Raw genomic sequence first — 23549 nt, 5'->3', positions numbered from 1 at the left:
CATTGTAACTATGCATAATAACATATATATAAAGTGTTACCCAAACCAGGATATTTTTCTTTTACATCCACTGGCCTGAACTGTTGTTCATCCTTTGCTTCATTATCTCCTCAGGTTGTCTTATTTTCTACTCAACTACAGCAGCCCTCTTTCTGCCCCTTCAGCTGCTTCTTCCATGGGACTCCACTCTTCCACATCTCCTGTCAGCCTCTCTTCTGGTCCAGTTAAAGCATCCACATTTGCCTGCTCGCTCAATGCTGAAAGTGTCCCTACACAGACACGTAGTCACCTCTGTTCAAACAACCTACCATTAAATAGGAAGATTCCTGTGTATATGGGCACCTCTGCTTCAACAGGTCAAACTATTTTATTTAAGGTCTTTATTTTAGCCTCTTCAAATGGCATATTAAACCTTGCTCCATTCAGTGCTACAATAAATCTGTTTTAATCGCCACGGCAACCCACTGGATCCTTGAATTATTTCATTGGAGATGCTTATTCAGGCGATGCAACAGACGAGAAAGAGGTCCATTGAAGATCAGATAATTGAAAGAAAGCAGGTGGCTAAATTGGGTTAAAGGAAAGTTTGAATGACTGGAGGTTTCTTTCAACAGCAACAGTAAACCACTCTTCACAACTGTGATGCTGGAAACGTTACCTGTCATAGAAACAACATAAAATAAGCAGACCATCTAGATAGGGTATAGCACCAATTTCCTTCAGCAGTTAGGAACATACCGCACACACTGTAATGCGTTAAAGGCTGTCAAGCAAATGATGTTGGCTTAGTTGAAAGTAATTTATTACACATAGCAGAATAGGAGAGGCTCTACTTGACCCTTTTCATTAGAAAATATCCTCACAAAATGATACAGTTGTGTACACTTTCTTGCACTAGAAGATGGCTCCTATTAACTCACAGCATTTGTCGTTGATAACCCTTCCTGCCCCTAGTCGCTTTGTCACTGATGTCCAAACTTCACTGACTGCTAAACTTTAGTACTTGTCCAATGCATCTTTGATCTATTGCAATGTGAATATTGTCCTATACAATAAATATGTCAATGTCTTCAAATGACAAAGAGGTTGTGTGTTGCTTTAAAAGAAAAAAAGAAACTACATTTTTTTATTATTATTATTATACAAATCACAACCCCCTGGAAAGGTTTGAGATTGTTTCTGTTATACGGGGGAATTGTAACATAAAGATGTTCCAGTACGGCACAAAATAAGTAATAAAACAAAGGTAGGCTAATTCACAAGTGATAGCAAGAACTATTGGGTTATTGAATGCATGCACACACACACACAGGCTCGCCTTCATTATAAGACAGTTCCGATAAAGTAGGTTGTGATTTTGTAAGGCTTCTATCTCCAAAAGAGACAGGGATTGGCCCTCCTGATGTCTATTTAAGCTCAAGGGATAGAGCTGTTTGATTTTTCTCAAGTTCAATTCCAATCAGCTTAACAGGGTCTTCCACAGACGTTCCCTTCTTTTCATTAAAACAAATACCTTCTTCAGTTGCATCTGCGTCAGCACACAGGAGCATTCAGGGAATATTCTGCAGGTAATTTGAAAGGCAAAGCTTCTGCTTCTTCTGTAATACAAATTCAACACTAAAAAGGGCTTTTCTCAGTGGGAAAAGGGATTCTAAAACCACTCGAGCTAAGATAATGGAAGATGGTAAAATACTGTAGATAACAAATATTGTTCCTTTTTAGGTTTCCAAATGATTTGAATAGGGGCTTTTGAATTACAAACCATACAGATCTGTAATTATTATTTATTTCTTAGCAGACACCCTTATCCAGGGCAACTTACAATTGTTACAAGATATCACATTATTTTTACATACAATTACCAATTTATACAGGTGGGTTTTTACTGGAGCAATCTAGGTAAAGTACCTTGCTCAGCAGCAGTATCCCCCTACCTGTGATTGAACCGACAACCCTCCAGTCAAGAGTCCAGAGCCCTAACCACTACGCCACACTGCTGCCCGTAATCTAACTTTTCAGTATAGAGCTGGAGAATTTCAGCATGTGTAAATAAACAGCCCCTTACTGTAGCACAAACATGTCACAGTAATTACAATACAGCCTAATAAGTGTATGACACTGAAGTCTTAGCATTTATATACACCAAAACAAACCTGTACCTTCATGTTACCCAAATCAGACCTATTTGAATACCTGCTCTAAGTAATACTGAAGAATGAAAACCGCCAGAATTAAATTAGGAATTAACTGATGCATTCATTTTTAATTGGTTTTAAATGGAAAGGAAGCATGATTTAATATTAATAAATTCACTCAAACTGTGGCCTGCGTGTTCTGATATTGTAACTATTAATTTACTTTAAATTTAATTTATAATTTTAATATCACTTATGTTTTGTCTTTTTTTTACCAACTACATGTAATTATAAATACCTCCCTTGAGCTTGGATTTAATCAATGTCTCATCTCACTCAACTAAATGATCAAAAGACAGCTCAGGTGACTTGCCCAGAAACAACCATAAGTATATACACCATTGCCATCTACTGGCCATTATATGCATTACAACTGAATTAAATAAATCATAATTACCCATGGAGAGAAGCACTCGATCCAGATTACCAGATGCCAGGGACTTTGGATCCATTATTGCATCTGGACTAGAAATAGATGTAAAGTGTTCTTTTAACGTTCAAAATGCATTCCAAGACAAGCGGCAATTGACTTTTTTTGGGGGGCAGTTTATTTAAAAAGAATCCACTAAGAAGCTGCTTTGAATCACATCTTATTTTGCAAAATAATCAATTTAGATGCTAAGCCAAACCCCAGATAGACCTCAAATAGACTGTAAAATGAATGTATTATGAATGCTATTAATACGATTAATATTTGTATGGATTAGAAAATGGGACCTAGCGCCATTAGCATACGTATGCAGTAGCAAATTAGAGAAGCAATGTAATGCAGCCAAAAAAATTAAGATATGCAAAAATGAGGGATAACAACCAGATAGTGTGGTCAGCAGAATTTAAGAAGTATCCCAAACTTAGACTTGGATGTTCCTGTACCGATAAACTGGATTGCTGATAAAAAAAATGCAATAGCTTTGTACTATGCTGTATAAACACTGCAGTATTAAGATAGTCTGCACTGTTCAGTATGTATACTAAAACAGTTAGCTTTAAATGATATAACCATAGAGTGCTTAAGAGTATATGCTTCTCAACTGGAACAATGTTCACACATCACATTAAGACACCTTCTTGCCAAAGCAGTTGAGCTATAAAGATTAGCAAGGCTGGCTCTAATGAGTAAGGACAGCAAGACTGAAACAGGCAGAGGTCATTCAGTATGGAGTAGTGGTTAGGGTTCTGGACTCTTGACCGGAGGGTCGTGGGTTCAATCCCCGGTGGGGACACTGCTGCTGTACCCTTGAGCAAGGTACTTTACCTAGATTGCTCCAGTAAAAACCCAACTGTATAAATGGGTAATTGTATGTAAAAATAATGTGATATCTTGTAATAATTGTAAGTCACCCTGGATAAGGGCGTCTGCTAAGAAATTAATAATAATAATAATAATAATAATTCATTAAAGTCCAACTGAGACAACTGAGGGATGACAGAGTAGTGGTGCCAATAAAATAGAGCCTATTCACAAACCTTAGAGATCTAGAATGGCCTTGCCTAGGGCAACATTAGAGAGTTCAAAATTAGAGCAAATCCCTTTAGTGGTAAAGGACTATAGAGTAGACAGTTATTATTGCAAGTGCACCGAACATTGTGCATTAAGAAACCAAGTTAGTAATTAGATGGAAATTGCAGGTTTTAATCAATGTAATACCTGGACTGGTAATATTTGGTATTCACAAAATGTTTTGTGGATAAACTCATTGTTTATTTAATAGACTGTTTTTTTTCTTGCTAGTGTTAAAAAGTGCTTTTAAAAATAATTTAAGGTTAGGTGGTGTTTTTAAACATAAGGATAAACTTCAAAGCCTTCAGCAAGAGGCAATAAATATTTGATGAACGCCAAAAAAAAAAATAACAGGGAAAATTAATTAATGGCTTTGCCAGTTGTGTTTTATCAAATGAACACCAATGCAGGTTACTGTAGCTTTAAGTGACAACAAACAGGTCAGCTGACCTAGGAACCCCGAGAGAAGACTCAGGTTAAGTGAGCCAACATGCATGTTTTATTATGTGTTCTGGAAACTGACATGACAAGAATCGCTCTCCATTATTAATGTCTCTCTATGCTAGCCGACCCATAGCTAGTCCCTATTTGGCCCCTTTGGGACATAAATAATATATTTCAATGTAAACCTACTGTCCGCTTTCGAGTGATACTGATAAGGAGCTATGTATTGGAAAGCAGAACAGGAATAAACCATTACAGGCACATTATCTGACCTTGTACCTCGTTAGCAAGTAAACCATGAAGTAAACCTACAGTACGGTATCTGAAAGGGTCAGTGCATGTATTATATTACACTGCACACTTCTAAGTTTCTTTCACTTCAGTTCCTCCATCTTTTTATTATACATTCTGTTTTCAGTGCTGTTTGTAAATCAAGGCCAGTGCGTTCTTGTTTATCGACAATGGTTCCCTGCTGGCATTTGTGAGTTGCTTAATTTTTTATATTTCCTTTGAAACTTATTATCAGTAAGAGGGGATGGGGTGTTCTAATTAACCTCGTTGCATATGCTAATCATGACTAATAAGGGCTTGTAAACAAGACTCATTAAGCTAACAACATTTACAGTAAGAAAAAAAGTTCAATGAACAATGTATTGTGGGGTTCTGTTAGCAGCACATATTCTTATATAATGGTTTTCAAATTTCTGGTTTAAAGCATTTGAATACAGAACTTTTAATCAACTTTACAAAGAAACCACATGATTTGCCAACTATAAATTACATGAAAAAGCATCAGTATCTGTTGTCATGTGTTGTGCTCCCTCTATAATTGCTTTTAAAATAAATCCAATGAAGACATTGACAACATCACTCTTGTGTATAACAGGAATGACACGTTTCAATACAAACAAAACAGAAAACAAGGGAGGTTTAACATGGGATGACTGAATGATTGATTGAATGTCTAGATGAAGGAGTTTACTGCATCATAAATCCATTCTCTAAACATTAGTTCTGCGTAAACAGCTATGAATCTTTTTTTTTTCCACCCCTCGATCTGCAATAAAACAAATAAAAAATGCTCCAAAAGTTTATTGTAATTAACTTGTCACAAGCTGAAAAAAATTGAAACTGCTCTACCAGAAACCTTCTAATCGTATGCTTAATTCAGGGACAACATAAACTAACAGTTTGGGGAAATTGAGTTGACAATTATGTGTTAGTTTTTCTTATGAGAATGAGAAAGAGGAGATCACTGAAGTCCCTTTTGCTTTGAAAAGGATTCCAATGGTCTGAATTTGATATATACTTTAGTAGTGAACTGTAATACTGCACATGATGTTATTGTTTCAGTCCGTACTGGTTGTGATTTAAAAATATATTTATTTTTATCAGAGAATGAATGGGTATAAGCACATATCTTGCTTGGATCTGCCTCCAAATTTTGATTGACATCTCTCAGTTTGACTACCTGACAAGGCCAAAACGAAGTGGAATTTGAGGAAGAGGTCAACTCAAAGCATGGCACAAACTGCAGAGGTGTGTTTTAATGTACCTTCCTTTAATACAAGCAGTATCTGCCACTGACTGAAGGATGACATGCATGTAGGATTCACCTCTTTCATTCTGCTTGACTTTTGGTGATTGTAGCAGGGATTTTCCTGCCAATCAAATAATCATTTGTGCAGGTGTACTGAACATTTCCGTAGCTTTACATGTTTCGGATTTAATTAAACTTGTGTGGGGTGAAGATACAAAGCTTAGCTGGACTGCAACATGTTTAATCATTAGCATGCAACTCTTTCTTAATGTTCTTCAACCTGTAATTAAAAGTTTCCAAAGGCATCTGAAGACTTCCATTACACACAGATGTTTGGACAAAGCCCAACCAGATGACTTCAATACTAAATGCATTAGGCTAGTTTAATTTGATTATGGATGTTATACTTGGCTTCAGGCTGCTGGCTTTTAACTCAGAATACCTTCCCTTTAATCGCTATGCATAGCATAGGCTCTTCAGAGCACAGAACAGTACCCTCCACTAAAACAACTGATTTCAAGGTCTGTGACCACTGTGGTGCGATACTTCTACTAAGTTGACAGCTCTGAAATTAAAACCCAATCTTCGTTAGCCACCTTTAAATCTGAAATTCAGCAGTTGGAGAGCATTGCACAGTGAGCATCAGTGGTGTAGCTGAGTCGGAACATAGTTTTCTACAGGCATTGTTTAAGGCAAACCAAGGTGGTGCACTGTGTCTGCAGAGCTCTACGCACTGCTGGAATCTAGCCGAGGTAAGACTGACACACAAGGTTTTGAAGGTCGCTAATAAGTTTGAAATCCCAACCAGGAACTCCTCAGTACCACAGTGCAGGAGAAAAATGCAATGTGAAGGTAATTGATTATTCTGCAAGCCACTTAATTAGGTAGTCGGGCAGGCTAATTATTGATTCTGACGGATAAATAGATGAATGGGGTTGGTTAAAGGAAGGTTCATGGTAGCAGCAAGGAGACACTGGCTTTTGGATCTTGGCTCAGGCACCCTTATTGATCCTGAAAGTGAGCCACTGTACCATTGTAAAACAAACTGTCCCACTTCAGAACTGTACGCTGGTACAGCACACATGTATACCTTGCATGCACAGAATTTGAGCATGGGGGGAATTTCATTTCATATGAAGGCATTGACAGCAAGTGTGGGTGTTCTTGAGTTAGAAGCTGAGGAAATTAGATAGATATATCCAGGCTGGGCTGTGTGGGATGGAGAAGAGGGTTTATGGGCATGCCCCTGTAACTTATTGAGTCTTTTATATAGACAGACTTATTAAAATACACAGCTGGTTTCATAAGCATGCATTTTTCAAAAGAAAGAGAAGTCTGGACATTATGGAAAGCACTTGTTTGCTCAAGTGCACTATAAATACACTCGACCAAGCACAGCAATGCTCCTCATTTTGAAGAAGGACTAAAAACTCAAGTGGTGTACTGGTGCAAGGAAGGAGCGAATGGAATGTAGATTTTTCCTTTGCTAAATATGTGAGAGGCACGAGAATTGGACTTACTATAGACCAAGGCATTAATACCAGAATGGTAGGATGCTGAATGTAAGATATTACATTTTAATTTAGACTTCAATCATTTTTGCAGAGATAAAACAGATCCTGTCACCTGTGATTGAGCTGAGCTGTAGATTGCATAGCTGTAACAACAACAGATTTCTATTCTAAAAATATGCCAGACTAACAGTATATCTCTGTGCTAGCATTTTGCAGCAGAATTAGTACATTAGTTTTTAACAGATATGAAAAAAATGACAAATATTGTAGCAAAACAAAATTGCTTCCCCTTGGAAGGTTTTATGTTTACCTATAATTCCAATGGGAATGTTTCTTAAAAACTGCAATTGCATGTTCCTTTGGTGTGCATTTTTAATAAAAAATGGTCAATGTTTTATTTAAAGGTACAGTCAGATACTATTTGCACATGTCAGTTTTATTTCTGACTGTTGGACAGCAGATTCAAGCAGTGTGTCTGGGCTTGCAATGGTCTGGTTGTTGCTATCCAAAGGTGGAGACAGGAAGGGAACTGATGCCTGACAGGCACAGGCAGATGGTGTCAAGATCAATTTTGTACTTGCTGTGCTGGTATCTGCTGCTGCCAAACCTCCACCCAGCACTGTGCACAGGTTCTACCTCCTCTTTCAGCACAGTTTAAGCTCAGAGGCAGGTAATCAGTAAAAGGCTCAAGGAGATGGGAAACACTGCCAGAGATTATATTTTTGTAAAAACTGATAATTGGTACAGAGAGCATAGTGGAACATTTTCATATGATTATCAAAACACCGTTTAGAGATGCCCTGCTGGCACCAGCTATGAATTCTGGGTAACACTTTACATTGAGTGGCTCTTGTTAATGTGTATTTACATAGCTGTTACTTAGTAAATACATGCATAGTTTTTGCATGATATTACCCTAACTCTAAACGCTAACTCTTTTGTGATACAATTGTGTACTTGCATATATCATGCACAAAGATTTACATTGTACTAAGTACATTGTAACTATGCATAATAACATTGTAATTATATGTAAGTAAGTAACTATGTAACTACTATGTAAATACACAGTACTTAGAGACTTCATGTAAAGTGTCACTGGATTTTGAAGGGTGTCTGTCTGGATTGACGGCAGGTAAGGATGAGGTTTCTGTCGGCTTTCACAATCATGGTGGGATCGGGCACGGTCCTGGTGCATTTGGTAACTTCAAAGGATATTTCCTGTATTAATAAACCAGAGAATAGAAGAGAGTTTGTTCGCTGTAGAAGTGTGGCATAATCACAGAATTAAAGAAAAAAAATACTTTTTTCCATTTCACTTTGGCCTTTTGTTTTATGTAATTATTATATTTTATATTTTATTTATTCATGATAAATATAATTAATCATATAATTCAGATTACAGAAGCAATGGGGTGTTCTAATACATGTGCACAATACTGTATGCACCTAATGACTATACAAAAAAAAAATCAGAAAGCATGATTATGAAGCTGTAGTTTTTTCACCCTTGAACATGCAATATCTGCCCCCTGTCAGTAAACAAAGGGTCTCAGACAGGACAAGACCCCTAAAGATGGTGGGGGTAAGGTATATTAAAGCACACCAGGAAATTACCTTTATCAGTATTGAGATCAATGAGCTGGCATAATCAAACCATTTAAAATGGTGGAGTGAAAAAAATACTTAACAAGAAAGCACAGGTTGCATACAATTGTGACACTTTACTGAACAGACAGAACTCACACAGGAAATAATTTACACAGCAATATTGCACGATCTTAAGTGCTGTGTCTGGTTAAATAGGATTACACAGACCGTACAGAATGCTTTTAGTACCGCTTGAAATAAACAAGTATGACTTGACCAGGCTTTTAAAAGCTGGTGGAAGCAAGGAATTACCGCCCTGCTGTCCTATTCAGTGCTTTTGGTAATTGTTATATTGCTGAGATCTTCAGGTTCTGCTAGGATAAGGGTCCATTTATGATGATTGCAATTATAGCAAGATTGTACAGTAGACTCATTTGAATGGTTTCCCATGCACTAGTGCATATGGTGGTTTCCATTTAAGAGTTTATACTCTTTACAACATCATCGAATTGATTTATTTCACATGATATGTTTTTCTCGTCAGCACTTAATTGTTTGGCCATCTTGTGTGGTATTCAAACGCTATTACGTGAACACTTAAAACACCCAATGGATTTCTATTCATGCTAAAAATGTTAACTGGTTTACAATTGGTGTCATATGTAATTTATCTTCAATTTATAGCATTAATTAATGGAATGGATCATGTGGGGTGGATTATACATTCATTTATTGTTTAATTTAAGAATAATAATTAAAAGCTGTATTGACATCTTTCCTTATCAAGTTCGACATAAAACATATGTATTATATAACAAATTAATAAAACGTATTCATTAGATATTCTGAAAGCACCATATGATATGGCAACAAACCGCATCATGATCTATAGTGGTATTTATAAACCTTTTCAAAGCTGAACGTCCATTGCAATCCTATGCATTTTCACTACTATCATTCTCTGTTTCTAGTAATCATGTATTAAAACAGGTCAAAATGAACACTGATTTTACTGGTTAGTGAATAAATATGTTAGGACACTTTAATTTGTTATATTGTTTTATCATCCTGAAAAAGCTGTAATAACTGAACAAATTAGTATGGCCATTCTGCGAAAACCCTGTAAGGGTTACAAATCTTGTATATAAATAGACAGAAATCTTCTTGTGTACTGTGTTTTATATTTTAAATTTCGCTGAATGCCACCCTCATCAAGTCGACATATTAACCAACTTTTCAATATGAGAGAAAGCCTGCCTAATTGCCTGTAAGACACAGGCTACTCCTGCGGCTATAAATTATGGGCTGTGACAGGCCCTGCAATCGATAAGGTACATCTTATACACATCTATCAAACCGTAACACCCAGCCTGTGAGTCCAAAACAGACTCCAATCATTTCCAAATTGATTTATGGCATTGTCTGAAACCACTCAATATGTAGCCGATACAAGCGCAGAATAAATAATAAGTATTGCCAGACAAGAAGAAGGGAAACAAAATTGATAATGATTATCACTGGGGTAAGGGCAGGCCGTAACATGGATGGCTTTACTTGTGTATGCTCTGTGTGCAGTGAAGGATTCTTTTACCAGGTGTTTGCTTCTGTTAACAATGTGCAGTATATACTTAACGTGAAGTGTCTCTAGTAGACTGTAATTACATTGTAATAACACATGGATGACACACATGGTTGTGTAGTTACAATGCAATAACATGCTTCATTACAGTGTTTTCTATTTAATTACACTGCATGTACAATATAATTGCTTGTTAGCCTGTGCATTGGAATCAATAAATGTAATCTGCTATAGTTTATTAATTAGAATTGATAATGACAATGGTAAAATCATTGTTGTAGTTGTAAGAAATGAATCCTCTCCCTACATATGCAATTAACCCTTTGCGGTCCATTTATTAATTGCGCGTCAGGCACGCCAGGTCTAATTAATTTTCACACGTGCAGTTAATTTTATACGCGCTGTTTAAAAGGTTTTTTTTCACAGTCAGACGGGTTTAAATGGCCCTGCATATCAACAAAGCACTCACTAGGCATCTCCAGCCCCGCCCCACCCTTTTGTTTGCTATAGTGTTCACCTATGTAATAAATAAATAATAATAATAATAATAATAATAATAGTCGTACATACCGATCGATCATCTCCGGATCACTCGTTTTATCACCAAACTCCTCAATAATGCGATCCAAGTCATTATTTTATTACTATAACATCTCAAAAAAGCTCTGCAAATGTCCGTGTTTTCTGTGCGCTGATTCAGTCAGCCAACTTGTTTACTTCAGACCGCCCCTGTTATCTGATACCTGATACCATGTATGACTATTCATGAGATACGCCTTTTTTTTTTTTTTTTTTTTTTCGACTTGTCTCGGCTCCTGTCGCTCCCACTCGGCAATTGAATGGTTTTCTTGGCTTTTTCCGGAGAAAAAACAACTAAACACCCGTTTATTGCATTGCTATAATGATGTCAGACCCAGTCCGACAAAGGACCTGTGAGGAATCATTGCAATGTCGGACCCAGTCCGACAATGGACCGCAAAGGGTTAATGTAGCAACACTGAACAGTAGTCAAAGTTACTTAATGTAAAGTTTAACCCAAACTACTGAAACTATTTCTTGTTTAAACAGTTCACTTGTATTACAATACGTTATACTGTATACATGTTTGAACATTTTAACTGTATTTTTGTCCGTTTTCTATTATTTTTCTACTGTGTTTCATCTTCTCATTTTAATTTGGACCCGGTGGAGCTATACCCTAAAGGTTAAACTGTTGCAACTGGCCTAGTTCTGTCATGTATTGTGTTTATTCCTACGACAAAAACATTTAGACAGGAATAAGCCCTGTCAGACAGCCTAACCCTTAAGGGCTGGACTACAAAAGGAAAACTACTGGTACATACAAGTCAGTGAACTAAGTGCTGTTTGTAGTAGTCTGTAAAACAGCTTGGGTCAGTAAACGCCTTTAGCAGGCCAGCTCCACAATGTAACAAAGTAACAAAAACCATCCGCTGCAACCTGATAGATGGCCCAGAATGATGAAAGATCTCCAGTAATGGAAGGTGTTGTTTCTCTGTTGTTTGTCTCTATTTTAGATGTTATATGTTTTGGCTGTGTATTTACTTCTTGTTCTTCAATTGTAAGTTATCAATGTAAAGGCAAGCGTGTGGAAAGTTACTGAAAAGGACATTCCTTCTTTGGGTATGATTTATGGAGGTTGTTGGTGTCTTGTAATGTCTTGTATTGATATATCTCATCAGCAGGGTGTGTGTGTGTGTCAGAATTGTGACATTTTTTATTATTAGAAGGACCAAGAGAGAAAAGGTATGGGCGGATACCAAGCTATACTTGCGAACAGTTACAAAAAGAAAGCAGTGTTGAAGAATGATGTAACCACAGGTTAGTTATTAAAAGGCTTATGTAGAGCTCTTTGTTAGACCAGAGGAAGAAAAGAAGACTGCTACACTCTGTAGCTGTCTCCTAAATTGGTAATCATGCACATTAATGCCTTTTTCATATTGCAAGCTGATATTGAAGTTTAATGAAGCAGTAATATTAAACTGACTAACTGCTGTATTGAGCGAATCATTCTGGGTTCAATTACAAAATAAGACACACCAGTAAGCCAGTTAACACCAGTCAACTGAGGGCATTGACTAGATTGTACACAGCCACAAGGATGTTGAGATAATTTGCTGCTAAACCATGGGCAACCATCTATTGAATTTAGTTTGACTGGTATTGTGACTGTCTCCAAAAGCCTTATGCCTCAGATTTGAAATGAGCAACACACTACAGAATATAGGATGTTGCTTCCAGTTGGGCTATAACAGGTTAAAAAAGACAGGGGCTTAAGATCATATATAAAAGTCCTCTGGCCATCTATCACTAAATGTTATTTTAAATGGATATCAAATGGTTAGTGCTTAATGCATCACTCATTTAAACTGTTAGTGCTGTATGTTCAAATAAAGTATGGACAGACATCTTCATGCTTTACCTTTATCTGTGATTTACAAGAAATAAATCTGAGATATTGGAAAACAATGTGCTATTCTGCATACACATGCCAGTCAATAACAAAAGCACTAGCTGATGTCTATTTCAGTCAGCCATGCAGATATCACTCAAATGCTTCTTTAGATTCCTTGTAATTTATAGCCATTGGTTTATCTATTTATTTTTTCCAGCCTCTATTTGTATCTCTGAGGTACTGATGAGGTTATTGATTGTATTCATCTTCTTGAGAACCACTTCTGGTGGAGAGCGAAAATTATTGTAATTGGAGTCTGGCAAATTAGATCTGGACCTTATGTGATTTACAATGCTGACGTGTGTCTAATCCCTGGGATTATCAGCAAGATAGCCAGGTGACAACCTACACACATGGGGTTCGGTTTGTTTCTTCTGTTGCTGACACTTATTACCAAGGGAAACAAGACAGGAAAAAAAAACAGTGTGCAAATAAATGAACTAACACAAGGTTTCCTTCTCGAGTCTTCAGGGTAACACTTTACATTAAGTGTCTCTAATTACTGTGTAATTACATAGTAGTTACTTTGTAAATACATGTGTACTTACTGTGTAAAACCCTGAGAAGATTTACACCTTAAGTACATTGTAACTATGCATAATAATATTGTGATTATGTGCAAATACACAATGGATTTACAAAGTAACTACTAGGTAAATACACAGCAATTAGAGACACTTCATGTAAAGTGTTACCTAATTCAGATTGAATTCAGAATAAGTAAACATTAATCAAAGCTTAGTCACATCAGCAAGCCTTCGTGTCTCTGTGGTACAGCTGCCCTTCTTCAGTGATGAGTTCATGTTAGGTTTAGGGTTCGATATTAATAAAAAGTGGAATGCATCATTAAATCAAGGTGACTTCATATTAATGCCATTTAAGCAGTTATTAAGCCATTACTGTGTTATCAGCAGAGCTTTAAAATAACTGTAACATCTCTCTGAGGCATTAGCCAATCATCTTGGCATCAAAACAAATGGTTTTACAGCAGAATAAGGAGGTGTGAGGGATGAGGTGTACAGGACAAGACATAACCCATTAGCTGTGGAAAAAATGATTGTCTAGTAACCTTCTGCAATGCCATAGATCAACCAGATGGAACTTTCAGAAGTGTCTGCAGCTTCAGACCCTGTAACAGGCTGCCTGAGCTAAGAGGTCCTACACTAAATCTGAGATGTTGTGTGCTCTGAAATGCATGACCTTGTGGTTTGACTAGGCAAGAATACTCTGCCACCCCTGGGATATGACTCTTAACACCAGTGCCAGCTCCACCAGACCAATTTAACAGTAAATAAGCCCTAGTACCTAAACCAGACTGCCCCTGGCTCAGCAGTTAATGCCTACTGTAATTTAAGGCAGGGCATGAGTCATTTTGTTGAAAAAGGCAATAAAGTATGTGTTTATGTATTTATTTTTACTTCATGCTAGGCAATGGCTACAGCAGCTAGTTATTCTCCATACATACTGTATGTTATGCTATATCAATAAATAACTGTCTCGTTGCAAATGCTACTTTAGATGTTGCAGTAAACGATGGATGTGAGCGGTAATCCCACCTTGATGATGCATTCATTGGGTTTCCTACTTCTCTTGAATGGGGTTACATGCTCCAGTGCTTTTGTCCTTCTAATGTCCCGGTGTTGTTATTCTGGCATCACTGTCTCACTCTGTATCTCTAGTCATTGCTTAGTCACAGTGTAATCATTTACCTGCTAGACATGATGAATACACTTTAAATATTTGTCATTATTAGATAAGCTATTTTGGACTCTGCAAATCCCATCTTTTTCGCACTTGTCAGGGAATATATTTATTTATGTTCTTTTACATTTTCTCTCCTGTTATTTATTTTTTTTGGCATTCCAAGGGAAAGCAACTATAGAGGTCTTTTGCATCTGGATTATTCAGGTGAAAATGGTCCATAGTTAATTAGTCAATGTTCGAGTATGCTTTAAAAGGTTTCTGTTTTTCAGTTATCAAACCCACATTTTGTCTATCCTAGTAGGTTGAGCTATCAGGCTCTGCTATCCAAGACCATACTGTATAATTCAGCTCTGAAAGACATTAACAATACAAATCTCCCCATACCCCACACAACACTCATCATCTCTATGTACCTTGTACCAGCAGACTTGCTGAATTGTTTCACCAACGGCCTGTTTGTCTGCCTGAACATTTAGCATCCAACATAGGTAAATGTGACAGGACAGAATTCTCAAGAACAACAAACATGGCCAAACATATGTATTTTAATGCCATGTGACATGTGTATCCATTGAATACTGTATATACTGGTAATTAATGGGACATTCTAAAATAACTGTTGCAATGAAGAAATGTATTGAAACTTTATTCTAAAATAAAAAGTTATAGAGATTAGCGGGGGTATCCCCAGAGGTTTCCTCCTCTTTTTTAGTGGTATGTGTTTTTTCTTTCTCTTCAGGCTAGGCAAGACCTCTCTCCTGCCTGCTGGTTATCGTCAGATATATGAAAAACTGATGACTAGATTTCATGATACACCTAGACCGACTGCATATTTTAAGGAAATATCGAATTATTTTTTTCATTCAATCACTTTGTATCTCCAGATGCAGACAGAATATGAATGAGGCACTTTGACCTCTTTCTAAAAGTCGATTCCTGTACAACCCTTTCAAACCCTGGGGCCACAATTCAAGTCATATGATTCATGGGTTTTCTCTGCATACAGAAAACGTAATGTAGGTAATATGTAAAGACTAGAATCTCCAAGCTATGCTCTCCAAATCGTCTTTAACGCATGTTATTTTCAGAAAAGAAAAATGCACACAACAAAGTTAGCACCCTAGAATCTTTTTTTTTTTTTTAAAGAATTATGATTGGTGATTTTTTCCTTGCGAAATACAAAGTGCAAGTAACAATATGAAGTGAAAAGTTTTTTTAGAATCTAGCTCTTAAACTGCTCTTAATATATCTATTAGTTTATCAAACCCAAGTTTATGTAAAAGTGAATTTGCTTGACTAACCCTCCTGTGTTATGTGTTTCTCTGCCTATTGTCTAGTGTCAGGTTATCACCAAGGGAGTATGATTACAAGGTGAGAGTCTGAGAGGCTTTCCTTACAGTCAAGTTTTCTCAAATAGGTTTATTGATTTCATTTTATAATGCCTGGGGGGGGGGGGGGGGGACAATAATTATTGTAATTAGAGTCTAACTAATAAAACCTTGGCTAATGTCTGAACAAGCATGTATCATTTACAGATTAGAGCTCATTCAGGTAATATATTTTAGATGACAAACAGCACATGTTCAAGAAATCATTAACCTATTTCACAAAAGGAAAAATAACAAAAAAAAATCTCAATTTTAATTACAGTAACTGCTAAAGAGGCTGCTGGGGTGTGCAGCTGCAGCATTGCTTTCATTTTGAACTGTTTTTTTTATCATTTTACCTACAAATCATATTAAATCAGATCCTAATAGTGTTCACTAGTGTCGTCCACCAGCAGAGGAGCAAACCATATTAACTTTCCATATGCTGTAGTCTTAAACATTTACCCTGGCGTTATTAACCCTATAATGCCTATTTCTGTATCATATATGATGTAATGCTTAACCACCCTTCTATATTATTATTTTTTACACACAAGCCACAATTTTTCATATGCACTGTGTTGTGTGTTGCCAGACAGGGAAATAATTATTATGTTTTGAACAAGTAACGGAATCTAGTTGCATAAATAAAGTAACTTTTCTCATTAAAAAAAAATGTTTGGGCATTACAGGGCTAAACTATTCCAGTAAGACATTGTTTAAAAGACACTCAGTTGTCTTTAGTGTTCTTGATTTGTCTGTGGGAGAACTAATCACTGACCAGAGTATAAATGCCTTAAATAAATTATGTATTTGTCTTTAGAAGTTTCAAAGATGAAACTTAAACACATGTCAAGTTAAAGCCAGACAAATGATTGGTGTGTTATTATTTTTGGGGATTGTGCACATCGACGTCTCTGCAATGAATGCAGCATCCATGGATTTCATTCTGAAGATGTTTGAGTTCTCATAGAATGACAGTGAAAATCCTTGTAATTAGAGTAAAACAAATTCTGGATAAAGCAGCTTTCCAGAATGCCAATGAGAGCAGTGATGGATTTGACACTGCAAATGCCATAGAGACACGCACTAGACTATCTGTCTTAGCGTCGTGTTGGCTGTGTAACAACAAGGACACTTCATTCTTTGTAATTGAAAAAAAAAGCTTTTTACTATATTTTGTCTGTTTTGTAGCCACCTTGGACTAATAGCCTTATTTAAATTCTAGAGTTAGGTGCTGTATCAGGCTAAGAAGTTTAGAACTAATTACAAAACTGCACCAGTAATGCTAATTAAAGTTATTTATAGTTTTTTTTATAAGATGCAAGTACGTAATAGTCTTTTGTGTTCAATATAGTTAATAACAAAGTAAATATAGGCAAACACCATGCTTATCAAGTCCAGAATGAAACTTTTAGGCAAGATACTGCATCAGATTTATATTTATTATTATTATTATTATTATTATTTATTTCTTAGCAGACGCCCTTATCCAGGGCGACTTACAATCGCAAGCAAATACAAATACATTCAAGTGTTACAATATAAGTCATACAATAAGAACAAGAAATACAATAATTCTCAAGTGTGACAAACCACAATTCAATAATACAGCAGATAATAGTGAAAGTTACATCAGGATATGATTAAGTAGTGATAGTTACATCAGTTATTATATTTACTGTAATAACTTTGAAAACGTATTTTATTGTTGTACAGTTTCTGTTTGCTTTCTATAACAGAGCTTGGATATGCCATTTACAGTAGAACCAAGTACTGTCGACAGTAGTAGCAAGAGCATGTCCATATGAATGCAGTTGTAAGAAGATTCCAATGGAAATCGGGGAATGAAACTGACTGGAGAACTGGTTGATTACCTTGGTTTAACGCCTCTCTCTCTCTGTGTCTCTCTCTCTCTCTCTCTCTGTGTCTCTCTCTCTCTCTCTCTCTCTCTCTCTCTCTCTCTCACACAGCTTAGTTCATTTATTTCCATTATGATCACAGCCTCCTTCTACATCCTTCACTTAACTCTCAATGTCGAGAGGTATTTCAAGTATGATGTGAAAACAGATGATCACATATCTATTGCAAGGTCCAAGGTCAGGCTCCAAACATTAAATGATGAAAGAATCTTCCAAGCATTAAACGCCTCTTATTGTCATTAGATTAATTTGAATTAACATTTATGGGGATATTTGTGTGTATTTTTTCACATATTCAAAAGTACAGATCTGTCCAACCAATAATCTCGCTGCACAGCTGGTGCAATGGCTATGTGAAGAAAGCTGTCAATAAGCCACTGAAAAACCAGTCAGTTTCTGAATTAGGAGGAAATGTACAGGTATGTACAGTGATTCTGACCATTCCACTGCCTTCAATGCAGTTCTGTGTCTACCTACATAATAGGCATCAAGAGAGTGGTAAAACACAAGGTTTGGTACCAACTGTGTTGTATTCTTTCATCCTGGAAATAAAGATATTGACTCTTTTAACTTTAATTGTTGGGCATTCTCCACCTTTAGAGTAAATGTTAAATTCAAATGTATTTATTTAACCAGCAGAACCTTTGAGATCTATCTATCTATCTATCTATCTATCTATCTATCTATCTATCTATCTATCTATCTATCTATATATATATATATATATATATATATATATATATATATATATATATATATATCTTTTGCAAGGGGGTCCTGGCAATGAATCAATGTACAGAAATATGAAGCATCCCGTTTTAAAAATGTGTAGGACCACATCTGGATGGACAATTGCAAATAAAGATGATTGTGATGATATATACTACATTCAAGGGTCTTTCTCAAGTCATTTCAGCATGGTAATGTTGCATTATTCCTTCCCATCAGATGTGGTATAAATCACATACAGTAATACATGTGCACCAAGTACCTTACTGAGCTTTCCCTTTTAAAATAATGAACATAAAGTCAAGGAATATTGCATCTTATTGCTATCCGTCAAGGCTAACTGAGCCTGGTAGGGTAATCTCTCATCCTCCCTATTGTGCCAATCATCATGACTCAGAGAGAAAGTGAGAGAGGGAGAAAAACATGCTGACGTTTTGATGTAGTGAAACTCTCCAGGCCCTTTCCCACAGGTTAAAACTACACTATGATCATGGATTTTACATCATGACCAAAATATCAGGTAGTTTTAAGATGTAATTATCCACACCAGAGGAGCACTATAGCAAATTGTCGGCAGGAACAAAGCAGCTAACGAATAAGCCTGTGGGATTGAATGTCTTTCATAATGAGAAGAATTACAGTTGTTTGGAGACATTTCATCCCAACTGTAATCTTACAACTGAGAGGGACAAGAGAATGCAATCAGGAGTCTTGACCCACATTGTGGTGTTTTCATTGGTCTGACAACGAGTACGGCAAAAGCACATCTTAAAACATAGCATTTTTCTTTATCGTTTTTTACGACCTGTGCCATTTAAAATGGATGGCGGTTCAAGCCCATAATTGATCCCAGAAAAGAGATGGACTCATAATCCTGTTTGGAAATTAGGTTGAAACGGCACAAACATTAAAAATGAATTGGAAAATCCTTTATATTTATTAAGCAGACACCCAAATTATTTCACTGCTCTATCGAGACATGTATTCAGATTTCCCAGATTGGTACATTTTCACTTAAGGGCTTGCATGACTGTATTTTTTTATAACTGCAATGAGCATACAGCACATTGGTCTGTGAACCTGTAGAATGGGATTCGATCCAAATTTAATGAGGATTCCTTGCATTCCAGCCCAGCCAATCGCCTGTTTACACCCAGGAGCTTGCGAGCAGATGTCGGTGTACAAAGTCCTGCCCTGCTTGAGCTCACTGGGCACTGTAGGTCAGTAAGATGACTCCCTGACTCTCGGGAGCTCCAGAACCAATGCTACGGCTAGCGAAGATGAGTTGCTTCGCACAGCCAGCACTCCTTTTCCAGGTGAGCCACTCTGGGATACAGTATTGTTTTGATTGAATCAATCCCTTAGCAGCCCACGACAGGTAAGTAAGAACACAGAGCAACATTTATATTCAGCACTGGTACAGCAATGTCTGATGGTATTTCATTGTCTCATACATTTAAACCAACAAACAGAGATCACAACATCTGTGACTTTGAGAATGACACTTTCCGTGTGTACTCTATCTCAGACAGAAATCAAATATAACCCAGCATGAACATACATAAAAGGTCAGGTCAAGAGCTTGGTGACACAAAGTGATATTGATTTCGCAGTATCAGCCACCAACAAAACAAATGTCACCCACAGTCCAGACACAATGCCAGCTTCTGTTGTTCATAGACTGAAATCCTGATGACATTAGGTAGATAACATTTAAAAAAAGCTGTGTTGTATTTTACTTTAACAAAGGTTATGCTAATTTGTGTCCATCTATGAAAAGAACGCCTTTAATGGGGCTTCAACATTGGCTGTTTTGCAGAGTGCTTTAAGACAGACTGCGTGCATCTGAACTTGATTTCAGCGGGTATTTAGATGACTTAATTCTTCGAACTAGATCCTTCACACATATCCATGTAATAGACCATGATGTAATACCTGTAAATACATTCATTCTGAAATAGAGATTAGAGGCATTAAATCTTCATTCAACATTCATGAACATTTTCCTCTAAAGGAATAGTCTACTGCATTATCTGCAAGAAATGCAAATTGTATATTGGGGAAACTAAAAGGCATTTAGAAGACCGGTTTGCAGAAGCATTCACATTAACATCACTGCATTTCCAGCAGCTCGTCACATCAACAGTGATGATCACACTGCTGAAGACATCACAGTCCGTGTGATCAATCAGTGCTATGGAACAAATGTTGCTTGGAAACAAAAGGAACGAGAGTTTATCTTCAAACTGGGAACTTTGGAACCTCTGGGAATGAACATTCTATTCTAATAATCATGACACCATCCACAGAATTTTTGTACAATTACAATTCTTGAATAACAACAAGTTTACTGCACTGTGTTTACTTTTCTTTTTAAACAGCTAAAGAAACGTCCTGAAAATAAAAGATGTTTTAATCTTTTAAACCATTTATGTACATTTTTTAAAAACCTTTTCTTTCATATGCCTTCAGTTTTGTACACTGCAGTTTATATATATATATATATATATATATATATATATATATATATATATATTAAAAATTAAGTCAGGTGAAGGACAAAGTAATGTGCAATACTTTTTTTCTCCATAATCTGTATATCTAGGCATCCATTCAAATGAAAAAAATGCTAGTGTGAAACACAAAAAGGATTTAGCATAATGAAATGACCTTGCACTGTAAACCAGCACAACCAAAAGCTCCTCTAATAATTTGCAAACAGATTTATGCTTATCATTGTTGATTCAAAAGCCCAGCCTTCACTGTATTGAGGTCAATCATTACACGGTTGGTATAATTCCAGCTACAATAAGAACAGCCCAGCAGCAAGCCAAGTGTTGGCAAATCCTGTAGAATGCTGTATACTGTCTTTACAATGTTTTTGTTTGTACTTGTACATTCATAAACGCACAAACAAATATGACATTTCACTGCTGATTCACACTTCTTTTTTGTATTTTAAAATTGCATTGTCCCCCAAACATATTAAAATGTAACAGTTTAAATTCTTTTCCTTACTACATTCTTCCACCGTATCACTTTCTCCACTAGGTAGTTCCCAAAGGTAGTTCTGGCTGCAGGAACACAACCCCCACCCCACCCCACCCCCACCCACAATTAAAGCAACTGGAAACACTTATTATGGAAGGCTATTTAGAGTCACATTGTTCAACTTAGCTGAATTGGGTACAAAATGAACAGAACAGGCTTCTTGCAGTCTCTAGTCTTAGTCTTGTTAACTTATTTCCTCCTGGCTCACATAATGTGGAGCTGAAGCATGCTTAATAAACTCTTCTTTGCTCTTATAATCGTGAATGCTCTGTAGGGGAATCCACAAAACTAAGATATAGCAGTACACAGCCTTTAGGTTATCACTTAAACACACAGGAATAGGTCTGTGTACAGTATCTGTGCTTGTGGCCCAGGATGGGAGAGTTTTTTTTAATTGCCTTATTATGCGTGTGTTGCAAAAGCTACTTAACCCTGGTCTTCTAAACTCTTTTAGGAAATCCCATATAGACACTCAAAATAGAGCTATGCACAACTTTCAATGCATCCACAATTGCAATGTCAATGGGCACTATAAAACAGTATGCAGAAGTGGATTTTGACTGCAGTCGATTTTAAGAACCAATAAACATCGCAATGGCAGTATTGGCAACATTTCTTATGAAGACCAATCCTCAGTTGTTTTTGCAAAGTCGAAAGAGTGCCATATCAAAAGCAAAGTGAGTCTGCGGATAGACAGGTTTATGTTCTAATGCACTGACCCTCGCATTCACACCTAATGCTGGCTGGGCACAGTCTGAACAGCACTAGAATACAGCCATTTCAACAAGAAGCGTGTCACTGCATAACAACTTTTCTTAATGTTGGGTTATTAAATTTACAGCATGATTAATAGAAAACAAAACAGACAGCGTATTTGATTTCATAGTGGTGTCACATACAGCGATGAACCTAAAACAGTAGCATGACAATAACTGGGTTTAATGGTCTGTAATAATTGATCTGCACTGTAAAACTAAAAGCGTATATGAAGTTATTCATGACCTACATTTTTAAAGCTATCCTGCTGGCTTTTAGATATATGTATTTTTTGTCACCTTTTTTGATAATCTTAACTGCATCCTAAAAGCATTGCAAAGATCAAAGTTATTCATCTGTGATACAGCTATGGTCAAAAATTTTGCAAGCATTTTAGGATTGAGACATATATATATATATTTTTTAAACTATAAAAACATAATTTTGATTTTTATTTAACGTCATGTAATCAAAGAAACTACACAATGACGTCGTAAAAGTCTATCGGAAGCCATAATAGTAGTACAGTATTTCACGTTAGATTTCGAAATAGATTTTCGTTAAGTATATGAAAAACTACAAAGTGGTATATAATTAAATATTTTAACGTAACATTATTCAGCAGGTTTCATTTGACTTTATGAAGAAAAATGTGTTACTCCTATAGGGCGATGCAAAACTTTTTGACCATAGCTCTATGTGTTTTTTTTAATCGAAAATCTGCTAAATTAATTTCATTTTTGACCAGATTCTAACCAGTTTATGTGCAAGGCAAGCGGATGGCTCCGCTGCACCAGCTTTAGCCCCTGTGACCCTGTTTTAAAAGAGCAGCTCACTACAGAACACTGGACCGATGGAGGGAAGACGGTGAGAGCGTGGTCGTCACAGTCATGTGTTTGTTGATAAAACCAAGTTGGAACGATGGCAAGATGCAGGTACACACTCTTTTCATTGCCTTCCAGGACATCTGGTTATCCCAGACAAGAGAAAGCAAGGACAACTTCCGTCTTTCCTCGTTTGAGCCAAAGAACTGCTGTTCACACATCACAAGGCTTCTTTGAGAAAACAGGATTCAGATGCCAAGACGTGTCTTCTTAAAGAGCTGTGATATCTTTCAGTAAAATCTGTGCACACAAAGAGTATTAAAAGAATTGGAAACCAAGGCCACAGCAGGGAAGGGAAAC

The sequence above is a fragment of the Acipenser ruthenus genome, chromosome 27, assembly GCF_902713425.1.
Source record: "Acipenser ruthenus chromosome 27, fAciRut3.2 maternal haplotype, whole genome shotgun sequence".
NCBI lineage: Eukaryota > Metazoa > Chordata > Actinopteri > Acipenseriformes > Acipenseridae > Acipenser > Acipenser ruthenus.
The sequence above is the reverse complement of the archived record's forward strand: the minus strand, read 5'-3'. Positions refer to the sequence as shown.